The following is a 25,700-nucleotide window of genomic DNA, read 5'->3' as shown; positions in this document are numbered from 1 at the left end:
CAAAAGAATGCAACCTTTTGTCTCTTATCTACTTACAATTTGGAAGCCCCCCATCTCAAGTTGTCCTGCCCTGTTGGACCAAACCAATGTATATCTTACACATATTGATTGATGTCTCATGTCTCTCTAAAATGCATAAAAGCAAGCTGTACCCTAACCAACTTGGGGACATTTGTCAGAACCTCATGAAGCTGTGTCACAGGCACGTCCTTAACCTTGGCAAAATAAACTTTCTAAATGTATTAAGACATATCTCAGATACCTTTGGTTTACAATTTGGTGACCAATGGAAGGGACTCTGCATGGAGGTAGCCCCTGACCTTTGACAAATCTCCAACTGGGCTTGGTACCAGCTTGAGCTTTTATGGCCCAAACCAACAGGACAATTTGCTGAGGCCTGGAAGCTTCCCTCCCTCCAGAGAATCCCCAATCACCCAAAATTTCGTTGAGATCTAACGTTTATTTTGCTGTACAACTCTTTTTCTGAGTTTTACTTGCTTGCAACAAGGAAGGCAAGTTTTTCTGCTTTCACGACAGTGGAAGGCAGGTAACTCCTCTCTGGAATTTGAGCTCACTTCCAACAGGGAAGGCCAGTTTGAATTTTTTCCTGCTTCTAGGATAGTAGAGAGCTGTCTTCAGCCTGAGACCCACTCCTAGGTAAGTAGCTCAATTGGGATTTTGTCTTGGATAAAGTTATGATTAACAGTCAGCTGGTCTTAATTCTCCTTACCATTAGATGGTTCAGTAATCATACTGTTGGGGTTTTTTGTTGTTTGTTCTGGTCTTTCTCTCTGGTGCCAGAGTTGACCAACTCTACCTGACTTGGTCAAATCTGAATGAGAATTCCAAATCATGAGGAACAAGGCCTGTCTGAATTAGGTAAAATTCCTCATAGCTGCAAAAGAGGGAGGAAAAAGAAAAAAAAAAAACAAAAACAAAAAAACAGGCGCTTGGTTTCTGTGTTTGCTTCCTCTCTTAAAAAAACAACTGTTCTTTCATTTACTTTTCTTCACCCTATTCCTTCCTCCCCTTTCACCATCTTCAACACCAGGAAAAATCTAAAGAGGCTTCTAATGACTCAAACCCCCTAAAGAACTCAGAACACAGGCACCTCTTGCCCCTTTTTGGGGTGTTCTGTTTTCTTTGTAGAGTTTCAAGAGTCATGGGCAGATTCTTCTTAGGTCTAAAGGTCTGCTCTCCTGTATTTGCATTACCTGACCTCTTTGGCTTTGGAGGGTACCAAAGATTACTTTGTACTGTGAGAGGATTTGACCTTGGCATGTGTAATGGTGGACAAAAGCTAACAAAGTTAAAGCTGGCTGAGGACAGTTACAGGAAGTATTCTTCACTGTTTTTTTTTCCTCCTAGGAAGCTGTTGTTTAGGATCCTAATTCTAATTCAGAGGTGCATTCTGAAGAATCTTCTTCATTGCCTTTCCTCCCAAAATTAACGTCCCAAAATGTTAAAAGATGAATACTTTTTGTCTAATTCAAACTTTTTTAAAGGTTATGTATAAAACAAGGTAAAAGTAACCTGGAAATAAGAGAGATGTAAAGAAAGTTACAGAAATAAAGAGGTATTTTTGGTAAGAAAGCTTAAAGAAAAATAATTTTATATGCAAAAGAATCTTGTATGGTAAATTTTTGTCCTAAAATAAAATGACTGGTTGTTAAAGAAAGAGGGATGTTCAAGACAACCATGCCCAAGCATGTCATGAATGGTCTGTGTAAGTAATAGAAAGAGGGTTTATGAAAAGAAAAAAAATTATATGATCAAGTTGTCTATATTTAATATTTTTAAAACCCCACTTATACGCTAAATAATTGGTTAGAATAATGAGACTTTCTTAAGGTATTGCTTTACTCTTAATAAAATTACAAGACTTTATAATTTTTTGTACGCAAAGTTCAACTTTTACTGCATCTCCCTGTTTTCAGGTTTCTCTTCCCTTTTAAAAGGACTGAAATTATAGTTCTGTCCTTCAATTCGTTTTCAGCTACTGTTAAGTTTTTTCTTTGGGTCATAATTGTTTTGGCCTGATGCTAATAATGTTTTATCTTGAAGGTCTAAAGGAAATGTTTTCTTCCAACATAATATTCTGTGCTCTTGGCTTTAAATTGCTCAGGAAGCACCTTCTATGTCTAATTAATTCAAGTGTCATTCTCATTAGGTCTGATGTGAGGATTATCTAAATGAACTCCCCACAGGGAACAGCAGTCACATTGCAGAAGTTCTTTTCTTTTGCCTTTTGGTAACTGGGCCTAACAAACAGATTTTACATTTTATCAAAATAATTTCTATGTCATTATTACTAAGTTTGGGTTTGCTTAGGAAAAAAACAGAGATTAAATTTTTATTTAATTAAGGTTAATACATCCGTGTAACTTTCTGCATGTGCTTTTACAGTCCTTGTGTCATTGAGTATGGGGCTTTGACTTCTGAGTCTAAAAGGGACCCCAAATCTTGCTAAATCTTAAACACCAACAGCAGTTAAAGCCTCATCTTCAGACCCAGTATAAGATGCCAATCAAAATAAACTGTGTTCATGAGACACAGGGCCAGAAACTAAAACTATTCAATTCAAGGCCCAGGGACTATAGCAGAAGAGCTAAGCATGTGAGATCATAAGGGCTGATTTTGAGAAAAAATAAGTTCAGTTTCTCTATAAATTAACCATTAATGTTGAAGGCATGCTGAGGCAAGACCAGAATATGGACTCCTATGTTAGATTAACAAGGTTTTCTTGGAGCATTAACCCACTTCTTAATAAAAGGTCATAAAGGTTATAAAAAGGGCTTATGGAAATTATCTCTTATGGTCAAGATAATTAAAGTTTTATAGGCGGTTTATAAGATTTGAGAGACATATTTAATTGACTTCGTTCTGTCTTTATTAAGGCTTATTGTTTGGTCTCCTCTCTCAAAGTCTCCTCTCTCAAAGATAAAGGTTTGTGCTTTTGTTTTTTTAATCTTTGAGTTATCACTTTGGCTAAATAAATGACTTACTTTACAATGACTGTGATCCTATTTTGTGATATCGAATGTTCTAAACATTTATATTTAAAACACTTTCCAAAATCAAATTCTAATTTTGGTCCTCATAAATTTATTGATATTAATTCCCTACAGTTTATAAGAGATATTTCATTTATTTGATATAATAAAATCATACAGGAAGTATTGTCAAATATGCAAAAATGTTTTACCTTCTTTGAATTATATTTACATAAATGTGTTATTAGTGTGTGTTCCAAAATTGTATGAAATTCCTGTGCTTCTAATACATCTTAGCATATGTTATCAGTAATAATTATGATTATTATGTGAAATTGTTTTATGCCACAGAAGTAACCAATTTTCTTGTAAATTGTGTATTTAACTATGACTGTTCTAAGACTTTTGTCATCTGCAGTTTTATTTTTATCCTTTTCAAAAGATGGCATTATAACCAGCATAGGATTCTGACAGGTGCGCTTGAAGGCAGGTTTCTGATAACTTTGGAGATTGTGACACTAGAATAGAGGAAAAACTTCCAAGATTCTTAAGGAGAGCTGAAATGTTCATGAATATCAAGCAGAATAGGAGTTAACTGCATAGACTAAACCGCATGGAAGACTGAAATAAATCCTTTTATTACTTTTTGCTTAAAATGTTGCTGATCCTTTGTTTATCAGAGGTAAGAAAAACTTTTCTTTTGAAATATTTATAGCTTTTAATAATTGAGTAAAGTGTACTCCTATAAACAAAATTCGGAGCATATTTCTGTCTACCTGATTTCTCCAAAATACGGAAACTAGTTGCAAGTATGCTTAACTTATAGCAATATAGTTATTTGCATAAGTGTAATAAGAATCTGTTTTCTTTAGTAACAGGACATAATTGTAGACACTAGTTATTTTACCAAGGTTTTTTACTGGAATGGAATTCTTTCAGATACAGACTCCTTTAAGGAATCAAAGTTGAATTAAAGAGGCAATAAAAGCCCCTTCAGAAAGCTGATCTTATATCTTGTCTACACAGTCCCTGCACAGGTTCCTGACCTGTGGTAAGTAAAGAATGTCACTTTCTGACAGTCCCAGGAGCCCCAAGATTCCTTGGGACCTTGAAGTGAGGAATTCACTCCATTAATACAGGTATTTGCAGGCACAGGCTGGGCTTGAGGCATTAAAATCAAATCTGAGATTCCTTATGGAATAAAGTTTTCAGCAAAGCCAATTTTTTAAAAAAAGAAAAAATTATTCTTGCTGATTTTATGCATGTACTACGGCCAAGTATAATAAGACTAAAACTTATTTTGCAGCTGAATTTGTCCTTTGACTTGTCTTTAGTGAAAATAGGACTGGAGAAAGAAAAAACATGTTTCAAACTATCTCAGAGACCTTTGTTTTAAGCTACAGTTTAGAAAAAAGGTCTCTGAGGCAGTAAATAACTATAGTACACCTGTTGTTAGATTCTAGTCTTGCCAAATATTTTTCAATTTGTATTATTTGGACTGAACTTACAGTTTGGACTGAATTCTAAAATTTTTCCTACCAGTCTACAAAATAATCTATTCAATTTTTTCTTCTATTCCTCTTTTTCCCCAATTTCCTGGTTTGAAATCACTAAAAATTAAGCTGTGCTTTTTTAAAGTCCTGCAAACTGAAGCTAGACAACTTAAACTTCAGAAGAAAATAACAGCAGGCTATTTACATACGTAAACCACTTTCATACCAGCCTACTGACACAGACTTCAGAGTAATAGTGCCTATATCAGTTTTCCAGTATTGCTCACTTCTTTGTTTGTTGTTGTTTTTCTCCCTTCCTCTCCCTATTTTCTTTCTGTAGAGTGTGAGATTTCACAACCTGCTAAAAATGAGCTTTACGAATAATGTGGGACCTACCTGTCTAGGAATAAACTGCCCTAGCCACAAGGGATGAGACAAAACCTGACACCAGGGACCCACTTTCTTCTAAAATGATTTTTCTGAAAGACTTTTAAAAGAAAAGGGGAGAATGTGAAAGAAAAATAAACCTTAGGATGCCCAAATCACTAAGCCAAGGAAAAAGTCAACCTGGGAACTATGTCAGGCAAACCCGCTTCCCATTTTATTCCTAAATGAGCTAGATACAAAGATAAAAAGCTACATACCTCCCTCACAATTTGCCCACAAGGGAATTCCTCGTGAACAAAGGACAGACAGAACTCAAAGTCATCCCACTGAGGCTCACCTGAGACATGCATATCTGATTGCTTCCTCTGCCCTATTGTTTATGTAAAAATGCAGATTCACTGAGCCAGACTAAATTGTATATTCAATGGAAAGCTGATCAAGGACTCAAAAGAATGCCACCTTTTGTCTCTTATCTACTTATGACCTGGTAGCTCCCACCTCAAGTTGTCCTGCCCTACCAGACCAAACCAATGTACATCTTACACATATTGATTAATGTCTCACATCTCCTTAAAATGTATAAAAGCAAGCTGCACCCCGACCAACTTGGGAACACATTGTCAGGACTTCCTGAGGCTGTGTCACAGGTGTGTCCATAGCCTTAGCAAAATAAACTTTCTAAATGTTTTGAGACCTGTCTCAGATACCTTTTGGTTTACAGAATCCTGCTTTTTAAGATGGGAAGAGAGAGGAGAGGGAGAAAAAGAAGAGCCAAATAAATAATGAAATCCTTCAAGAGAAGTTCCCAAAATAAAATTTTATTTAATTACTCTTTTGAAACATAGAGATATAATTCACACATGTCCAATTTGTACAGTAAACTTGTCCTATTGTAATGGCATAATTAGGAATTAATATATGTAAGAGACTAGAAAATCACAATCATTAAACATGAATTGGAAATATTGAATCCTTCAGCATTGACTCAATATTTAACATGAATTGAAAATATTGAATTCTTCAGCATTGACTCAATATTTACATTGATATGTTATAAGAAATATTAGTACTTTCACATTTTACAAATGCATTATAGGTCCAAGCACCACCATGGCTCATGGCTGTAATTCCAGAGATTTGAGAGGCCAAGGCGGAAGGATCACTTGAGGCCAGGAGTTTGAGGCCAGTCTGGGCAACATAGGAAGACCCTCATCTTTAAAAACATAGAAAATAAAAAATTTAGCTGGGCATGGTGGTATGAACCTGTAGTACCAGCTACTGGGGAGGTTATGGTTGGAGAATCATTCTAAGCCAGGAATTTAAAGCTGCAGTGAGCTGTGACTGCACCACCACACCCCAGCCCGGATGACACAGTGAGGCCCCATCTCTTAAAATTAAAAAAAAAAAAATAGCATGATAAGTCAATACTAATTAAGTTGTATTAAAAATAAGAAAATAATTCATCTTATTCTTGGAAGATAATTCCTTTGGGGAAAAAATGTGAATAACATTTTATGTCCAAAGTATCTTTGTAGGTCTCAGAGCTTATTAAAGGATGCATATAATACACCTTTAATTTTAGGATTAGTTTATTGTTCAACTTTCAGAGCCACTCATCAATTGGTACTCAATTGATGCATGCTAAGTGAGTTAATTAGTAAATTATATAAATGAACTTGATATACTTTAAATTTCACTAAACTCAAAATTATGACCAATGGTGACACTTTAAAATGAAGATGTTCAAACACAAACTAAATCCATCAATCAGAAGCCACAGTGCAGTCAAAAAGAAAAAAAAAAAAAAAAACAAAAAACAGAAGTAAGCAGTAATTACAGCAGTAAAAACAGATTTAATTCAGAAAAAAAACAATTGCAATAGGGGAAACAAAACCTCAGTATAATACTGGGCTCAATTCCAAAAACAACAAGGAAAAGTGATAATTTGTAGCCAAAAGGCAGGGTGGGGATCAGCAGGATAGAAAATTACTAAGAGGAAAGATCTCAGGTAAGACAGGTTCTGGTGAAAACAACCTAACAGTATTCTTACTGAAGGCTGGCCGGGGTGATCAGACATCTCCTGGGGGGTGACGGAGGATGAGGAACCCCCAATAGTAATTTGAAATAGAAGATGGGGAATTCTTGCTAAACTGACTTGCAGGTTCTTGCTAGAACTGGACTCTGAAAGGAAGGACACCCTAGCCCAGACTTTGAAACTTAGACAAAAATAATGCACAAATGAGCCTGATTAGAGTTTGATTAGCAGAAAATCTTTGTCTCTCCTCTTGTGCGTGCTAAATTAGTTAATTAGTTAATTCACTAAACGAATTTGATGTCCTTTGAGTTTAAGTAAACTCAAAATTGTGGCTGATGATGAAACTTAAAGTCAAAATATTCAAAGAAAAACCAAGCATGTCATCCAGAAGCCACAGAACACAAGCATTATTCAGAAGACTAGTATGTCTTTCGTAGGCAAGCGTAAGGCTGACGCACCCAGATAGACTGAAATGAAGTAATTGAATAAAGACTTGAGGCCGGGCCCAGTGGCTCATGCCTGTAATCCCAGCACTTTGGAAGGCCGAGGCGGGCAGATCACGAGGTCAGGAGATCGAGACCATCCTGGCTAACATGGTGAAATCCCGTCTCTACTAAAAATACAAAAAATTAGCCGAGCGTGGCGGCGGGCGCCTGTAATCCCAGCTACTCTGGAGGCTGAGGCAGGAGAATGGCGTGAACCCGGGAGGCAGAGCTTGCAGTGAATTGAGATCGCGCCACTGCACTCCAGCCTGAGTGACAGAGCGAGATACTGTCTCAAAAAAAAAAAAAAAAAAAAGACTTGAAGATCATCTAAATGCAAGACGCTAACTAAAAACATAATAGCTTTGCTGAGGATGCTCTCTGTCAAATGTCTCTTGTTAAACCCCAGGCTGAGATCAGTGATAATTGACTTTCAGTCAATCCAACATCCCACTATAAAAAAAAACCTAGGACCAATCCCAATTCCGTGATTACAGTGGTTCAGCCGCCTAGCACTAAGGCAAAGCGCTCAGCACCAAGTTAGGCTAAAGTTTAAGAAGAATAACAAACACCTTTATTACTGCTAGTGCATTGCATAATGAAGTTCACAAAAGTATAATAACCATAATGACAGCTGTGGGTTTGCAATGAACCGTCTATTAGCAATAACCAGTGTTTCTCTTCTCTCGACCAGTCAGATGACTTTTGGGTTTTATTTCTATGATTTGCCAAAGTCATAGTTACTAAATCTTCTACATATGGGATTGTATCAAAGATCCAAATAGCCACTATAGTCAAACACAAACAGAAAACACCTTTGTCCAAAGGCAATAGGGACCCAATCTCATCAATTGTAACTAAGCACATTAACCAATGCTGAAGATAAATGCCAATAAATATATATTAGCTCACCTTCAAAAGATAATGCAACAAGTATTTTTCCTCTTATCTATTTAAGGTATCTGATGCCTACAGAGATATCAAGCCTCTAAATGGAGCACTTAGGATGCAGACTGAATTTTTCCTTAGGATAGATGACTTGTTTAAAAATCTTATCAGAGTGTTAAGTGGCTTATTATTTATCGTCCTAAAAAGCTATGTCCTGAAGTCTACCTTAAGAATACACATTTTGTACAGCCAGGCATGGTGGTATGTGTCTGTAGTCCCAGCTTCTTGGAAAGCTGAAGCCAGAGAATCACTTGAGGCCAGGAGTTTGAGACTGCACTGTGCCAATATCATGCCTGTGAACAGCCACTGTACTCTAGCCTGGGCAAAACAGTGAGACTCCATCTCTTTAAGGAAAGAAAAAAAAAAGCACATTTTGTGATAGCAAAACTATAACTAAAGTCTTAGGTAATCAAACATCTCCCCAGCACCAACTGCCACCATTCTTTCTAACTAATGTGATATAGTACAAGATTAGAATATACTTGTGCCACAAAACAACACTAGAAACATTTATTAATGTCTTTCTTGACAATGACTTTTTTTCTGTCTTCTCACATTCACTTTTTACCTTTTACTTTCTATCTTTACTGTCTTCCGTCTGCCCATGGGAGGTGGAAGCTGATGAAACACATGTCTAAAAAGACTAAGAAACTCAGATCCAGGAAATAATTGAGGCTTTATTTCTATTTGTAGTTCTATTATACCACAGCTGGAAGATCCAAATTATTCAATCTTTAAGCATCACTTAACTCTTTAAAAATACATCAGTAATTCCTGAATCTATCTAAATTCCAGAAATGCTGGGATAATGAGTAAAATGATACCTATGAAGTGTCTTTTTTTTTTTATTTTTTTGAGACGGAGTCTCACTCTGTTGCCCAGGCTAGAGTGCAGTGGCGCGATCTCGGCTCACTGCAAGCTCTGCCTCCCGGGTTCACTCCATTCTCCTGCCTCAGCCTCCCGAGTAGCTGGGACTACAGCCACCCGCCACCACGCCTGGCTAATTTTTTATATTTTTAGTAGAGACGGGATTTCACCATGTTAGCCAGGATGGTCCCGATCTCCTGACTTTGTGATCCACCCGCCTTGGCCTCCCAAAGTGCTGGGATTACAGGCGTGAGCCACCACACCCAGCCTGAAGTGTTTTTTTAAGAAGCTATGTAAACTAAAGTGTAGCATTATTTCCCCTGGGCTACCAATATTATTAAATCTTGCTTATTATGGCTCATTTGCATTTATTCCAAACTATGAGAAAGATAACTGTAATAGGTGTGGAGAGGATTCCTTTTGACATTTTGGGAGCCATAAAAGCCAATGTATGCAATTAGATTGGGGTATCTCTATAAAAATTTAGAGATTGTAAACCCCTAGCCTAAGAACATTAAAGAAATATTTGCCATGGATACTGATTTAGACAATACAGAGATGCTTGGGGGTAATAACAATAATCTAAGTCTTCTGTAAAGAATGTGGTTAATAAGAAAGGTGAGGTGGGAGGAGGAAGAGTTATACATAGCAAAATTCATTTCAAATTGTAGAAACTCAGAGCACGTTGTATTTACAATTGTCCCTTTATCTCCACCAATAAACTGAGACACTACTGGTGTTTTGCCTCCATAGAGATCACATGCTTCTCATTAAGAGGGAAATTGGAGAGCTAAAACAACACTTCTGAAGCAGAATTCAGTCAGCCCCTCCACTCTGAGACCATCTCTAGCTAAAATCTATTTAGAAAGAGCATTACAGAGTGAAACCATTCCCATAAACTTTATAGAATTTATCAGGGGAGAAGGGAGGGGGAGAACTAAGATAAACCAAGCCTGCAGCACACTCAGCATTAAACATTAGGTTAGCTTGCTCTCTGACCCACTTCCTTACACTGTTTCCCTGTTGCTGCAGAATCACGTAGACTGCTGTAAGATTGCAGTTCCCCCTAACTGCTCTACATGATAACGTGAACATTACTAAATGTAAGTTTTCCCTTTGAGATGTTTTTTAAGTCCTGTGTACCAGTGAAACTACTGAGACCAGCTGGTCTGAGGGACCCCATGAGGAGCTAACTCGTCTCCTTTTACCAAAGAATACAATTTCCACATCCTAATGACTTCATCCCTCTTACCCCAACCAATCAATAACCCTAATCTTCCAGCCCATTGTCCTCCACAATCCCCTTAAAAACCTCATCCCAGAAATCCTTGAAGAGATGGATTTGAGAGTCTCCTCCCATCCCCTAACCTGGCTGCCCTGCAATCAATAAACTCCTCTCTGCTGCAAACACTGCTGTCTCAGTGCATTGCACTGTTACTGTGCAGCAGGCATATGAACTTGTTAGTCTTACAACAAAGCCACAACTAAATTTCACTTAAGTAGTCCAATTCATTTTAAGCACAATAGAGGGTAATTGAGAACACAGTAATACAAGAAAATGATATTAAGTAAGCCTATACCTCGCATTTTTTCCAGACTGAAGGAAAACTATTTCACAACCTATTAGTGAGTCATAAAGTAAATTTAATTGCTTGTAATAAGCCTTTAAAAAACCCATAAAATAGACTATAATAGTGCAGAATAGGATAGGATAAAATAGGTTAGGATAGAATAAGAAGTACCAGAGTGTCATTGCATGAATAAGGGTGAGTATTGTTTTATGAACCTTTTCTATCAGTCATATATTTGTATGTGTATGTCTACTGAGTAACAGTATAAAATGTATTTTTTAACTGTGGAATGGATTAATTCACTTGAATACACAAAAACTTTGGAGGCTGACACACTTGGGTTTTAAATCCTAAGGGCAGCCACTTTCTAATCAACTAGCATTAGCAAGTTACTTAATCTCTTTAATCTCATCAGCAACAAGAAGAGAATTCTTATCTGTCTGAGAATTCCTTAAGCAATGTCTGTAAATACCTAAACTACTGGACTAAGTAATTTAGTTTTCTAGATTAGGATCAACAGGCCTAGAATCTGGTTTCTCAATGTAGTAGCAATGTGATCTTACCCAAACTATTTCACTTCACTGTGCTTTAGTTTTGTTTGTATTTTAAACTGTAAAATATGGGCAATAAAGCAACTATCTCATAGGTCCCTTGTGAAATTTTGATGAAATAATGTATATAAAACACTTAGCACAATGCTTATGAAAGGATTCAGGATATGCTACCCCAAAATATGCCACTTTGGCATATTAGTTATTTTGAGTTGAGAGTGATTGAAGGCGCAAGAAGGGCACTCGGCTTTCTTCCTTTCTGCCGAAAACAAGACATTAAATTTCCCATGTACAGGCACCCTCCCTGTATTAGGAAGAAGAGAATATTCTCTTTTTAAATCTTTAATTGACAAATAATAATTGTACCTATTTATAGGGTATGGTGTGTGTTTCAATACACGTATACAATGCATAATAACCAAATAAGGGTAATTAGCATATCTGTCATCTAATTCATCATTCATATTATGAACAATCAAAATCTTCTAGCTATTTGAAAGCATACAATAAATTATTGTTAACTATAGTCACAATAAATTGTTAACTATAATGCTATAAAACACTAGAACTTATTCCTCCTGTCATGCTGTAATTTTGTATCCATTTACCAACCTCTGCCTATTCCCCCTCCCTCCTCTTCCCAGCTTCTAGTAATCACTATTCTACTCTCTGCCTCTGTAAGATCAACGTTTCCAGCTTCCAAATATAAGTGAGAACATGTAGTATTTATCTTTCTGTGCTTAGCTTATTTCACTTAATGTCCTCCAGGCTCATCCATATTGCAGCGAATGACAGGATTTTATTCTTTTTATGGCTGAATTGTATTCCATTAGGTTTATATACCATATTTTCTTTATCCATTTATCCATGATGGATGCTTAGCTTGATTCCATATCTTAGCTGTTGTGAGTAGTGTCACAATAAACGTGAGAGTGCAGATATCTCTTTAACACACTGATTTCATTTCCTTTGGATATATAACCAGTAGTGGGAGTTCCGGGTAATATGATAGTTCCATTTTTTAGTTTTTCGAGGAAACTCCTACTGTTTTCCATAATGGCTATACTAATTTACATTCCCATCAACAAGGTGTGAGTTCTCTTTTCTCCATATCCTCACCAGCATTTGTTATTTTGTGTCTTTTTGATAATGGTCATTCTAACTGGAGTGAGATGATATCTAATTATGATTTTGATTTGCACTTTCCTGATGATTAGCAATGTTGAGCATTTTTTATATACAGTTATGCATCCCTTAATAACAAGGATATGTTATTTAAAATGCATTTGTAGGTAATTTCATCATTGTGGGAACATCATAGAGTATACTTATACAAACCTAGATGATATAGCCTATTACACACCTGAACTATGTGGTGTAAAATATTGTTCCTAGATTATAAATCTGTACAACATGTTATTGTATTGAATACTGTAGGGAATTGTAACACAATGGTAGGTATTCATGTTTCTAAACAAACATACCTAAACATAGAAAAGAAGTGATGTGTTGCACTATGACAGTACAATGACTATAACATCATTAGATGATAGGAATTTTGCAGCTCCACTATAATCTTATAGGACCACCATGGTGTATATATACACATATATACATATATATATATACACATATATACATATATATATACACATATATATATATATATGGTCTATCATTGACCAAAACATTATTATACAGAGTATGTCTGTACTTCTTGGCCATTTGTATGTCTTCTTTTGAGAAATGTCTATTCAGATTATTTGCCCACTTTTTAATCAAATGATGTATGTATTTATTTTTCGTTGATGAGTTGTTTGAGTTCCTTGTATATTCCAGATGTTAATCCCTTGTTGGGTGAATAGTTTGCAAACCCTTTCTCATAAGAAGAGAACATTCTTTTTTTTTTTTTTTTTTTTTTTATTAACCTTTTTTTTTTTCTTTTATTATTATTATTATTATTATCATTATTATACTTTAGGTTTTATGGTACATGTGCGCAATGTGCAGGTAAGTTACATATGTATACATGTGCCATGCTGGTGCGCTGCACCCACCAACTTGTCATCTAGCATTAGGTATATCTCCCAATGCTATCCCTCCCCCCTCCCCCCACCCCACAACAGTCCCCAAAGTGTGATGTTCCCCTTCCTGTGTCCATGTGTTCTCATTGTTCAATTCCCACCTATGAGTGAGAATATGCGGTGTTTGGTTTTTTGTTCTTGCGATAGTTTACTGAGAATGATGATTTCCAGTTTCATCCATGTCCCTACAAAGGACGTGAACTCATCATTTTTTATGGCTGCATAGTATTCCATGGTGTATATGTGCCACATTTTCTTAATCCAGTCTATCATTGTTGGACATTTGGGTTGGTTCCAAGTCTTTGCTATTGTGAATAATGCGGCAATAAACATACGTGTGCATGTGTCTTTATAGCAGCATGATTTATAGTCCTTTGGGTATATACCCAGTAATGGGATGGCTGGGTCGAATGGAATTTCTAGTTCTAGATCCCTGAGGAATCGCCACACTGACTTCCACAAGGGTTGAACTAGTTTACAGTCCCACCAACAGTGTAAAAGTGTTCCTATTTCTCCACATCCTCTCCAGCACCTGTTGTTTCCTGACTTTTTCATGATTGCCATTCTAACTGGTGTGAGATGGTATCTCATTGTGGTTTTGATTTGCATTTCTCTGATGGCCAGTGATGGTGAGCATTTTTTCATGTGTTTTTTGGCTGCATAAATGTCTTCTTTTGAGAAGTGTCTGTTCATGTCCTTCGCCCACTTGTTGATGGGGTTGTTTGTTTTTTTCTTGTAAATTTGTTGGAGTTCATTGTAGATTCTGGATATTAGCCCTTTGTCAGATGAGTAGGTTGCGAAAATTTTCTCCCATTTTGTAGGTTGCCTGTTCACTCTGATGGTAGTTTCCTTTGCTGTGCAGAAGCTCTTTAGTTTAATTAGATCCCATTTGTCAATTTTGGCTTTTGTTGCCATTGCTTTTGGTGTTTTAGACATGAAGTCCTTGCCCATGCCTATGTCCTGAATGGTAATGCCTAGGTTTTCTTCTAGGGTTTTTATGGTTTTAGGTCTAACATTTAAGTCTTTAATCCATCTTGAATTGATTTTTGTATAAGGTGTAAGGAAGGGATCCAGTTTCAGGTTTCTACATATGGCTAGCCAGTTTTCCCAGCACCATTTATTAAATAGGGAATCCTTTCCCCATTTCTTGTTTTTGTCAGGTTTGTCAAAGATCAGATACTTGTAGATATGTGGCGTTATTTCTGACGGCTCTGTTCTGTTCCATTGATCTATATCTCTGTTTTGGTACCAGTACCATGCTGTTTTGGTTACTGTAGCCTTGTAGTATAGTTTGAAGTCAGGTAGTGTGATGCCTCCAGCTTTGTTCTTTTGGCTTAGGATTGACTTGGCGATGCGGGCTCTTTTTTGGTTCCATATGAACTTTAAAGTAGTTTTTTCCAATTCTGTGAAGAAAGTCATTGGTAGCTTGATGGGGATGGCATTGAATCTGTAAATTACCTTGGGAAGGATGGCCATTTTCATGATATTGATTCTTCCTACCCATGAGCATGGAATGTTCTTCCATTTGTTTGTATCCTCTTTTATTTCCTTGAGCAGTGGTTTGTAGTTCTCCTTGAAGAGGTCTTTCACATCCCTTGTAAGCTGGATTCCTAGGTATTTTATTCTCTTTGAAGCAATTGTGAATGGGAGTTCACTCATGATTTGGCTCTCTGTTTGTCTGTTATTGATGTATAAGAATGCTTGTGATTTTTGCACATTGATTTTGTATCCTGAGACTTTGCTGAAGTTGCTTATCAGCTTAAGGAGATTTTGGGCTGAGACAATGGGGTTTTCTAGATATACTATCATGTCATCTGCAAACAAGGACAATTTGACTTCCTCTTTTCCTAATTGAATACCCTTGATTTCCTTCTCCTGCCTAATTGCCCTGGCCAGAACTTCCAACACTATGTTGAATAGAAGTGGCGAGAGAGGGCATCCCTGTCTTGTGCCAGTTTTCAAAGGGAATGCTTCCAGTTTTTGCCCATTCAGTACGATATTGGCTGTGGGTTTGTCATAAATAGCTCTTATTATTTTGAGATACGTCCCATCAATTCCTAATTTATTGAGAGTTTTTAGCATGAAGGGTTGTTGAATTTTGTCAAAGGCCTTTTCTGCATCTATTGAGATAATCATGTGGTTTTTGTCTTTGGTTCTGTTTATATGCTGGATTACATTTATTGATTTGCGTATATTGAACCAGCCTTGCATCCCAGGGATGAAGCCCGCTTGATCATGGTGGATAAGCTTTTTGATGTGCTGCTGGATTCTGTTTGCCAGTATCTTATTGAGGATTTTTGCATCAATGAAGAAGAGAACATTCTTATGAAGACTGGGAGTCAGTGCTCAAATGGATCTGTACAAACAATCCTATTAAAATAATTCTTATCTTCCGTTAGTTCCCCAATATATTTCCTAGTCATTTTCCACAAATCACTACTCCTAGAAGGTTAAACCCCTTTCCCATTTTCTCACGTCTCCACAATTTATCATTTTTGTTTTAAAAGTATGTAAGCTCTCTATCCTAATGTTTTCTTTGGGTTTTCATTTTTTTCTATGAAGGCTTCAATGTGCATGTAAAAATAACAAATAAAAATTGTTTGCTATTCTCAATAACACAGGAACAGAAAACAAAACACCCCATGTTCTCGCTTATAAGTGGGAGTTGAACAATGAGAACACATGGTCACAGGGAGGGGAATATCATACACCAGGGCCTGTCGGGGGTCGGGGGCAAGGAGGGGGAGACCATTAGGACAAATACCTAATGCACGCGAGGCTTAAAACCTAGATAACAGGTTGATAGGTGCAGCAAACCGCCATGGCACATGTATACCTATGTAACAAACCTACACATTCTGCACATGTATCCTGGAACTTAAAGTAAAATTTAAAAAAAAAAGATAAAATAAATAATATTTTAAAAATTGTTTGCTATTCTCCTGTTAATCTATGTTTTTGTCACTTCAATTCATGAGCCTCAGCCACAGAACTTCAGGAACTTCAGGAAGTAGAGGAAGAACACAGGAAGTAGAGGAAGCCACAGAACTTCAGGAAGTAGAGGAAGGTTACTTTTCTTTCCCTACAGTTCTGGCAATGAGATTGGGATATCATTGGCTGGGACACCCTGCGCACTCCACAGGTTACCATTGAGATCTTGGGAGCACCCAGCAAAGTTAGCAAAAGGTAAACATTTTTACCACATCAACCTCCTAATTTCTGCCTAATCTCTGCCTGTAGTGTCTGGTCAGATGAAAATGGCAAGAGACTATCCTTGTCTTTCCCTTTTCATATTCAGATTAGCAGGAGAAACCATTTGTGTGAACGAGTTCTTTGGGTATAGATACTCATTATTTTTTTGCACGTGACCAATCAAAGTTTAATTTCTTTAAGCTACATTTTGCCACAAGCAAGGAGATGGCAAATCAGTTTACTGGTCATCATTTTATACAAGTAAAGAAGGTGAGATTAGGGTCTTGTACACTTTTTCTGGTCCATGTGCAGAGTAATGGTTCAAACCAGTTCTGTGGTTCCCAGTAGATTTGTAATGATTCAGGTTCTCTTTATTCATCTTCATAGGCAGTTAGAAACAGATTCACATGAAAGTTATGAAATACAGTATGGTTACCATCTCCTCAAAGAAAAGATTTGGATCTAATGCAGAGATGGGGGTAAGGAATCAACTCAGGTCTCCTGTGCTCTCCATGATGCAACTTCAAGAAAACAATTATTATGCTCACTCCCACCCAAGGGAGCACAACAAAGTAGGTGAGGGTCTTCCACATACTAGCTGAGCCCTCCTAGCCATAGATACCACTTGACGTGGCTGCCCCAGTTTGGGATCGGACTGACCCCACAGCCGAGGAACCCAGAATGCAGCTGCCACTGCCATTTTCAACCTGGACTCCTTGTGATTTTTATTTGAAGTACTCTTGGTTTTAATTCATCCTTTCTCTCCCAGAGATGGTCATTGTTTTCCTATGTCTCTGTCTTTTGTGTCATTTTTCATATGGAAGGGAATCACAGGGTAGCACACAGGCATATGTCCTATAGGCATGTTGTTAAAACTGGTTTTATAGACTGATGGGTTTACTGTCCTCACTGGGCTGGTGTTTGGACAAATTTTGCTGTGGGTCATCAATTTTTCAAAAAAGATGAGATTCTCCTTTCATCGCTTTTTATGTTCTGAGATCCTGGCTTGTAACCAATGAGGATATGCTCTTTGGTTTCTGCCAGCAGGGGGTACAGGTTATCAGGGATGCACCAAGTGGCTACCATAAGGCTAGAAACCCTAGACATTGGAGGGTATGCTGAAAAATCAATTGGAAAAAAGCAGACTAATTGGAAAAAAGGCATGCAAATCTATTTAATGTGTATATACAGGAGCCTTCAGAATGAAGTCCCAAAGATAGAGGGGAGATTGTCTATTTTTATGCTTCAGTTCAGCAAAGTATGAACAGCCATATGGAAATATGACTGGACAAAAAGGGTAGGATCTAATACTAATAGATTGAAGGAAAGAAATCCAGTCAGGCCTACCTGTCTAGATTCTTCTTGGCCTCTCTGTGCATGCATTCCTTCCTTCTAGGTATAGGACAGGAACCTCTCTGGAATGGGGGTCTTACGACTTACAGTCAAACAAGGTAGGTCACATAATTTATTTATGGCAAGTTTTTATATAGAAAGGCAGAGGGAAAGTTAGAGTAATATTTTAGGTTTTACGTCTGACTTTGGGAAAAAGAGGTTCTGCTATCTATGACCTGCCCATGGGAAAAGAAATTCTAGTTTTTATGGCTAGCCTTGGAGGCAAATGGGACTGAGAGACAGGAGGGCAGAAGAAGGTCAGATAAAAACTTTTGCTTCTGAGGCCTTCATTATGGGGTATTACTTTCTGAGCCCCAACAACATGAAGTGTGCAAGCAGCATTTTCATTGTCCAATGATGCCAGCTTTCAGGGGAGTTTGTTTTAATGAGGGGTCAGTATGGCAGATGCACTTGAGAGTAGTGACTTAAGAACACCCTGACAATGACCCTGTGGTGAAGAATCCAGAAGTGGCCAACCCAGAGTTTCACTCCTTAGCTAAGAAGGACATCTGAACCCCTGACCCATCCCTTAGAATATAGGCCATACAGGGGATCGAGGCCCTTTGTTTTGGGTTAGATGGAGCTTGCTAGGTGGTGGGTGCTAAGTAAAAATGTTATATAATCTGCATGCTTTTTACAAATGGGAGCGGTTTTCCTGTCCAGTTCTCCACGATCAGACCATCCTTGTATGTAAATTCCCCCAGTAAATCCTATGTCTCATTTCTCAAGGTCCCAGTTTATAAGGAGTCTTTGTTGTCTCTACCCTTGTTGCTTTGCCAGTGCTGGTAAGTCCTATCCAGTATCACCTGTCCAATATCACAGAATAGAGAGTCTGTAATTGGATGCATCTCACTTGTGTAGGACACCAGAGACTATAATTGGTTGCATCTCACTCGTGTAGGACACCAGAGACACTAATTTTCACAAACATTATTCTTACAATGTTCGTGAAATGAGAGTCTTTTCATGTGTGACAACGAGAGTCTTTGCTTTCTTAGGATATTTTTGGGAGTGGCTTTTTGGATCATGGGAGCTGCATCTTCTGCACCTCTTTGGGGATACCTCTTGAATTCATGATAAAAATGTATTCTAAGCCTGGAAAGTTACCTCTAGGCTTTTTCATGAAAAGATTTATTGGACTGAGTTGCTGTTAGAAGGATATATGCTTGGAGATCCTACTTGCAATGGCCAGATGATGAATCCATGGATTTGGAAAAACTTTTATATTTGAAAAGATTTTTAAAGAACTCTCATCCTAAACAAATGGTTTTTTGGTACCTATGGGGAGAAGAAATTGAAAGTAGGACAAAAAAAGAGCATTATGGCTAGGATTAGGGATTCCCTCAAGATTAAGAATAGAAATCAGACTTAGAACAAAAGTTAAAAATCCACATCTACTGTACATGTCCCTTTCCCCTTTACTCTCAATTCCGAACTATCCCTGACCTTCCAGAAGATATTTTGAATCTCCAGACCCTGACTTATGTTTCTCTCCCTCAAATCCAGCCCAGCCTCCTAAGCAAATTCCTTTAATCCCTGAAGCTCCTCTGACTTCTCAAAAAAAAAAAAAAAATTCCTAAACACCCAGCTTTCTTTCTTTAAATTCTTTTTCCCTGCAAGAATAGCAGAAAGCACTCTGGCCTAATCTCCAGGCCAGGGAATACAAGTTACTTATGTAAATGCTGATAGTCAGAAAATAACTTTGTCAGAGGCCCCAGGGATACACAGCAGGGCTCATTTCAATGTCCCTTGTAATTCTATCTACTTTCTGGGTTGATATAATCAGACCCCATCAGCTGCAAGTCTTCCCATGAAATTCCTTTTGTGGATGTATCCTTAATACCCAAAACAAAGAATTCATGTCCTCTGGACAGCAGCATATCTTTTAAAATAAAAAGCCCTTTTATAGCACACCCCACCCCACCTCCAAAACACACGCCTTTCAGAAGATCCTATCAAACTTAGAGAGAAGTTAGAAAAGTTAGTGACAATATACTACTCCCCTCATAGGGATTTTGATTGGCTCTTCCTACCCAGGGTGATACTGTAGTTACCAGACAAGCCAGACAACCCCCTAGGAACAACTACCTCTCCCAGGTAACAAACACACATAAAGAAAACAGGTAGCCAGAACTTCTCCCAGGCTTTCCTGCAAATGACCAGGAAATGACTCAGCTGGCAGCTGATATTTAGGGCCTCTTAAAAGTGATAGTAGAGACCTTTCCCACCAAGGTGAATTGGTCTAAGGTTGAAAAGTACACTCAGAAAGAAAGGGATGCCAAGGTTTTTGTGGAATGCTGTATACAGACTTTCCAAAGGCATGCTGCATTTAACCTCAAAGCCCCAGAATATAAAAATCTTATTATTTCCACCTTTATTGGAAATCCTCTGTCTAGAATAAGGAAGCAAATCCAAAGTAGCTTTTTTGTCTGGGCAGGACAGTCTCTTCAACATTATGATTGAAGATTCTACCCAATTCTTTGAAAAAAGGCTTGCAGGAAAACAGGAGGGGGAAAAAAATTAACATCAACTGTCCTTGCCTTGCAAATTTAGTCTTTATAAAAACACACCTAGGACTCTAGGGGTAATTCAAATCCCACCCATTTTTCTTACCAACCACAGAGCTTCCCCTATTCATTTCAAGATGTTTGCAGGCACTATATACAAACTTAGACATTGAAAAAAACAATTGTCCTGCACTTAAAAGAAAGGAAAGTTTAAACAATCTCTCCAGACCCCAACTTCCTCAGAGGACCCATTTTCCTCTTTGTGAGAGAGGAAGTATATCCTCCATCCTTAAAATAGAAGATCAAGGACTGGATTTTTCAATTGACATGGATGTGACTTTCTCTACTTCTGGCTCAAAGTATTCATCTCTATCTATCATCTCTAATTCTATTCAGCTGTTGGAATTCCAGGGAAGCTGTTTCATTGCCTACATCTTAGGCCACCCCAATATTTGTGGGCCCTCTTAACATCCTGCCTTTCTAGTTTCTGACTTCTTACTGGCAAACCTTTTAGGCAGAGGTTTGTTATGTAAATTTAATGCCACCATAGAGTATAATTATAAAGATTTTTTTTATTTTCCTACCTTCAGACCAAACCTCAAGCTTCCTACCTTCCCTAATGGAAACCCATATCAATTTAAAATCTTCTGAAGAGGATGCAGTCTTAAAAGATATCCCAATTAGTATCTGGGCCTCACATTTAAATGAGATTGGATAGCTACTGAGTGCACAGTCAATGGATGTTACCTGGAAAAGTAATTAACCTTTCCTATAAGTAGCGCAATACTCTCTCTTTCAAGATGAAAAATAAGGAATTGAACCTATAATGAACTATTTTATAGCAGGGTTTTCTTATATCTTCTTACCCTGCAATACCCTAATCTTGCCAATAATAAAAGTAAAATTTGATTTAGATGGGAATCAAATCCATAGATTTGTACAAGATCTAAGAGCCATGAACTCTTATAATGTGCCGTCACCCCATAATTCCTAATCCAGCCACTATTCTGACCTCAATTCCTGCTGATGCAGTCTGGTTTATAGTAATTAACCTCTGGTCAGCTTTCTCTTTAATTCCATTACTCTAGGACTCAAAATTTATCTTTGCATTTATGTTTAGAGGAAGACAATCAACATAGATGCATACCTCATAGATATTATGAGTTCCCTTCAATAATTTTCTACGTCTGTAAAACCAATTTCGACTCTTGAAATTGAGTAGCTTTTACTCAAGGCTTCACTCTTGTTCTATACATTAATAACCTCTTTCTTTCTTTATAGCCAAACTAAACAGGGTGCTCTTATAGACTCCCTCATTCTCCTAAAAGAACTAGCTGAATGAGGCCTTAAATCCTTCATATCTAAACGTCAGTGGATGCAAACAACTGTTACCTGCTAAGGACATGAGATATCTCAGGGCACTAAAAACAGCACAAAATGATTTGAATCAGCCTTGCCCATCTCTCTCCCAAAAACAAAAAGCAGCTGCATAAATTCCTAGGGACAGCTAGCTATTGTCATCAATGAGTTCCTACTTTTGCTGCCCATGCTAAATTGCTATAGATGCCCTCCCTCCTCCCGATGCTACTTCAGAGTTCATTTCCTAGCTCTTGGAGCCATTGAACTCCGGCAAAGCCTTAAAATGAGCACTTCTCACATAGCCAGCTCTTGGCTTACCCAACTTTGGCAAACCTTTTCACCTATATTGCCATGAGAAGAATAAGATTGTTTTGGGTATTCAAAACAACCTCTTGCCTCTTGGATATGAGGACTAAGCTCTGATTTTTTATCTTACCCAAATTCCTACCTAAGAAGTCTAGGGAGTCATGCCCTACAAACTATAAATTCTCATCAGATGGGTTTTATTGGACCCTAATATTGTGGCTTACTTTTCAATCTGACTGGCATAATATTATGAGACAAGGAAAAAAATATTTAACCCCAAGATCTATTTCCTTGCCATACTTTAAAATTGCCCTGCAAAGTGTCTCATGGGAAGAATCCACATCCTATAGAGAATCCCCTTCCCCTTTGTTTTCTTTCCTTCCTTCCCAGATCCAGGAGATAATCAACTAAGAGCCAGGCACACTTTTAAGTCCTATAAAAAAGCTATTTACAACCTGGCCTCTCTAAAATCTCCTATCTAAGAGCTTCCTCTGCACAATAAAACTTGGTCTCCATAATCCTTTATCTTTAACCTTTAACCTTTCTATCGATCCCAGGTCTTCAGACAACCTCAATCGTCAGCCAGAAAATCTTTAAATTTACCTATAAGCTAGAAGCCCCCACTTTGAGTTGTCCTGCCTTTCTAAACCAAACCAATGTATTTCTTAAACGTATTTGACTAATGTCTCATGCCTTCCTAAAACACATAAAACCAAACTGTACCCTGACCACCTTGGACACATGTTCTCAGGACCTCCTAAGGGCTGTGTCATGGGCCATAATCACTCATATTTGGCTCAGAATAATTATCTTCAAATGTTTTACAGAGTTTGACTCTTTTCGTCAACAGGTATGTCCTATACTATATTTCTGGTAAACCAAAAAGTATCAGAGACAGGTCTCAATCAATTTAGAAGTTTTTTTTGCCAAAGCTAAGGATATGCCCAGAAGAAATAAACATGGAGTCACAGAAACAGTCTGTGGTCCGTGCCTTTTTCTAAAAATGAATTTGAGGGCCTCGGTATTTAAAGGGGAAAAGCAGGCTGGCAGGGAAAGAAGGAGGGTATGATAATCCACATGTTGCAAGGGAAAAGAAGTAGGTAGGGGAATAGTCAATTATGTATTCAACCAGTGCTCAGTAAATCTGCACTTTACATAAGATAAGGTGAACACAGAGTAACTACTTGTGGAGTTAACATTTTATCTCTAGCTATCTGCTTAGGAACAGGAGAAAAGGCAGTTTTTTGCACAACTCACATTTCAGCTTAATTTTTTTTTCCTTTTGGCATGATGAATTGGGGCACAGAGTTTTTATTTTCCTTTCACATTCTCAGGTCAATTAGACCCTATGGCATCAGGCATGTCCCCATTCCTGCATGAAGTAGTCACATCTGGTGCCTTAATTGGCAAATTCAGTATTCTTACATTAGGTTCCCCCCTTTACCTATCCCCCCGTTCCCCCATTCTGTGTCCATTCTCTTATGACTTAATAAGACACAGCACCTCTCAACACAGTAGCAGACCACCTATACACAGGCTTTATTAACCAATCCCTCCATTGTAACGCCTTTTTTTTTTTGAGACAGAGTCTCACTCTGTCACCCAGGCTGGAGTGCAGTGGCGCGATCTCGGCTCACTGCAGCCTCTGTCTCCCAGGTTCAAGAGACACCATGATAGTGGTAAAGAAACTAACAACTGAGGTTATTCCTCATTTTGGCGTTGCTTTATAGATTGAATCAGACCAAGGAACTCATTTTTTAGTAGAAATAAACCACTCACTCACAAAATCTCTGGATTACTCATTAAAATTTCTTACTTTGTACCATTCTCAATTATCAGGTCAAGTGGAATATAAAAATCTAGACATAAAAAGAACTTATAAGAAAAAATCCATCCAGCCAACTCTTTCAACCAGGAGATCAGGTATACATCAAGATTTTTAGAAAAACCTTGTACTGTTACCTTGCTAGGAAGGACCTTATGAAGTACTGCTAACCACCTACACTGCTATCATACTTTCTGAATTTACGTGAGCCACATCAAGGTAGAGCCAGTCATCACTCTCAGGACAACTGGAAGACCATATCTACAGGTGACCTCATAGTAAGGATTTCAGAGCCAAGGCTCTAGAAGCAGGATGACACCACAAAGCAAACAGCTTTCCTCAAGATCACAGATCAAAAAACTTTGCTTTCATCTATTTTCCCCCTTTAAGTTTCTCTCCTCCCTGGTGTGGGGAGGGGAGTAGAGGGGGAATCTTTTTCAACAAAACCTCCCATTTATTGAGAAGCTGACTGGAGATTACTTGTCTCAATCTATCCTATTCTCTCTCTAATCCTCCTCTGTGGGCTTTCTTTCAAATGCTGCCTCTTTCATATTAACCTCACTCTTTTCTTCATAGGTTAAACACAAACCTGACACCACCCTTGCACCAGTTTCTCAAACCTTGGTCATGTCAACTAAACAATATAATTATTGCTTATGTCAACATCTGATAGCATGAATAAACCTGAATTAGTTTTTATTTCTGTCCATTGGGTACCAGGTGGACCAACTATGGAAGATAAATGAATGAAAGAGTATGGTATCCATGGCCAGAAAAACAATGTCACTCTACTTTTCCTTCTGGTGAGTTCATTGGGCAAGGAAAAACCTCTGTAAGCTCAAGAATTGTCCCTTGCTCAAATAAAGACTTTGGAAGAAAAAAACTTTTCTAATTAAAAACAAATATGGTACTGATCTCTTCCCAAGTAACACCAAGGCAATATTGCAATCAAACCCTGTAGTTTGACTCCATACACCACATCCTCAAACCCTTCATGGAGGTCATAATGAGGCAGGAGAATAGGGTCGGGAGACAGGGAGCCTGAGGACAAACTGGCTGACTTCTTGGAATTGGACCAAAAGGAAAACCCCACCTCTCCAGGCCCAGGTGAAAAGAGGCCAGAGTTCCTGACCTCTACAAAATCCTCCTCCCCTACCTCACAAATGAGAAATGCCTCTGATTGGTTGTGGCCCAAGCCGCCATTTCAGCCTCTGATTGGTTGCAGGCCAACCTCCACTTCAGCTTCTGATTGGTGACAGGCTGAGCCTCCACTTCAGCCTCTGATTGGTCTCAAACCAAGCCTCCACTTCAGTCTCTGATTGGTCACAGGCCAATCCTTCATTTGCATAGGGTGTAACCAATTGGAGGCCTCTAAAGGGTACCTAGGGGTGTTACCAAATTCTTTTAGTTTAATTTAAAACCCTGAAGGACATTGCAGTCAGGCTCTTGGACCACTTGCTCAAGCTTGCTCCTACTCTGTGGAGGCTACTTTCACTTCAATAAATCTGTGCTTTTGTTGCTTCATTCTTTCGTTGCTTTGTTTGTGCGTTTTGTTCAATTCTTTGTTCAACACTCCAAGAACCTGGAAAACTCACAGTCAAGACTTTCTATTCGGTAACAATAAGTGATTCTAGAACTACCTTTTATAGCACAAACTTTTGCCAAATCACCAAATGTGTTGGCTGGTTCATAGGCCACTCTTGCACAA

The 25,700-nt window shown here is 38.0% G+C and overlaps 1 protein-coding gene across 8 annotated transcripts in view; it reads right to left on the bottom strand.

The window, feature by feature from the left end:
• Positions 1 to 25,309, bottom strand: part of SPAM1 (sperm adhesion molecule 1) — a 39,330-nt gene extending 14,021 nt beyond the window's left edge. For 2 of the 8 annotated variants that reach the window (XM_054496738.1, XM_054496744.1), the window contains exons 1-2: positions 24,130 to 25,112; positions 23,425 to 23,539 (exon numbers count right to left, since the gene is read on the bottom strand). The gene's annotated coding sequence lies outside the window, so the exon portion shown is untranslated. Of the gene's footprint in view, positions 1 to 23,424; positions 23,556 to 24,129; positions 25,113 to 25,148 lie in introns of those variants that run through there. The other 6 variants (XM_054496746.1, XM_054496741.1, XM_054496745.1 and 3 more) reach the window with 6 other exon arrangements.
• Between the last annotated feature and the right edge of the window lie 391 nt (positions 25,310 to 25,700).

This window comes from Pongo pygmaeus, chromosome 6 (assembly GCF_028885625.2).
Source record: "Pongo pygmaeus isolate AG05252 chromosome 6, NHGRI_mPonPyg2-v2.0_pri, whole genome shotgun sequence".
Classification (NCBI taxonomy): domain Eukaryota; kingdom Metazoa; phylum Chordata; class Mammalia; order Primates; family Hominidae; genus Pongo; species Pongo pygmaeus.
This window is presented reverse-complemented; position numbering and strand designations above follow the sequence as displayed.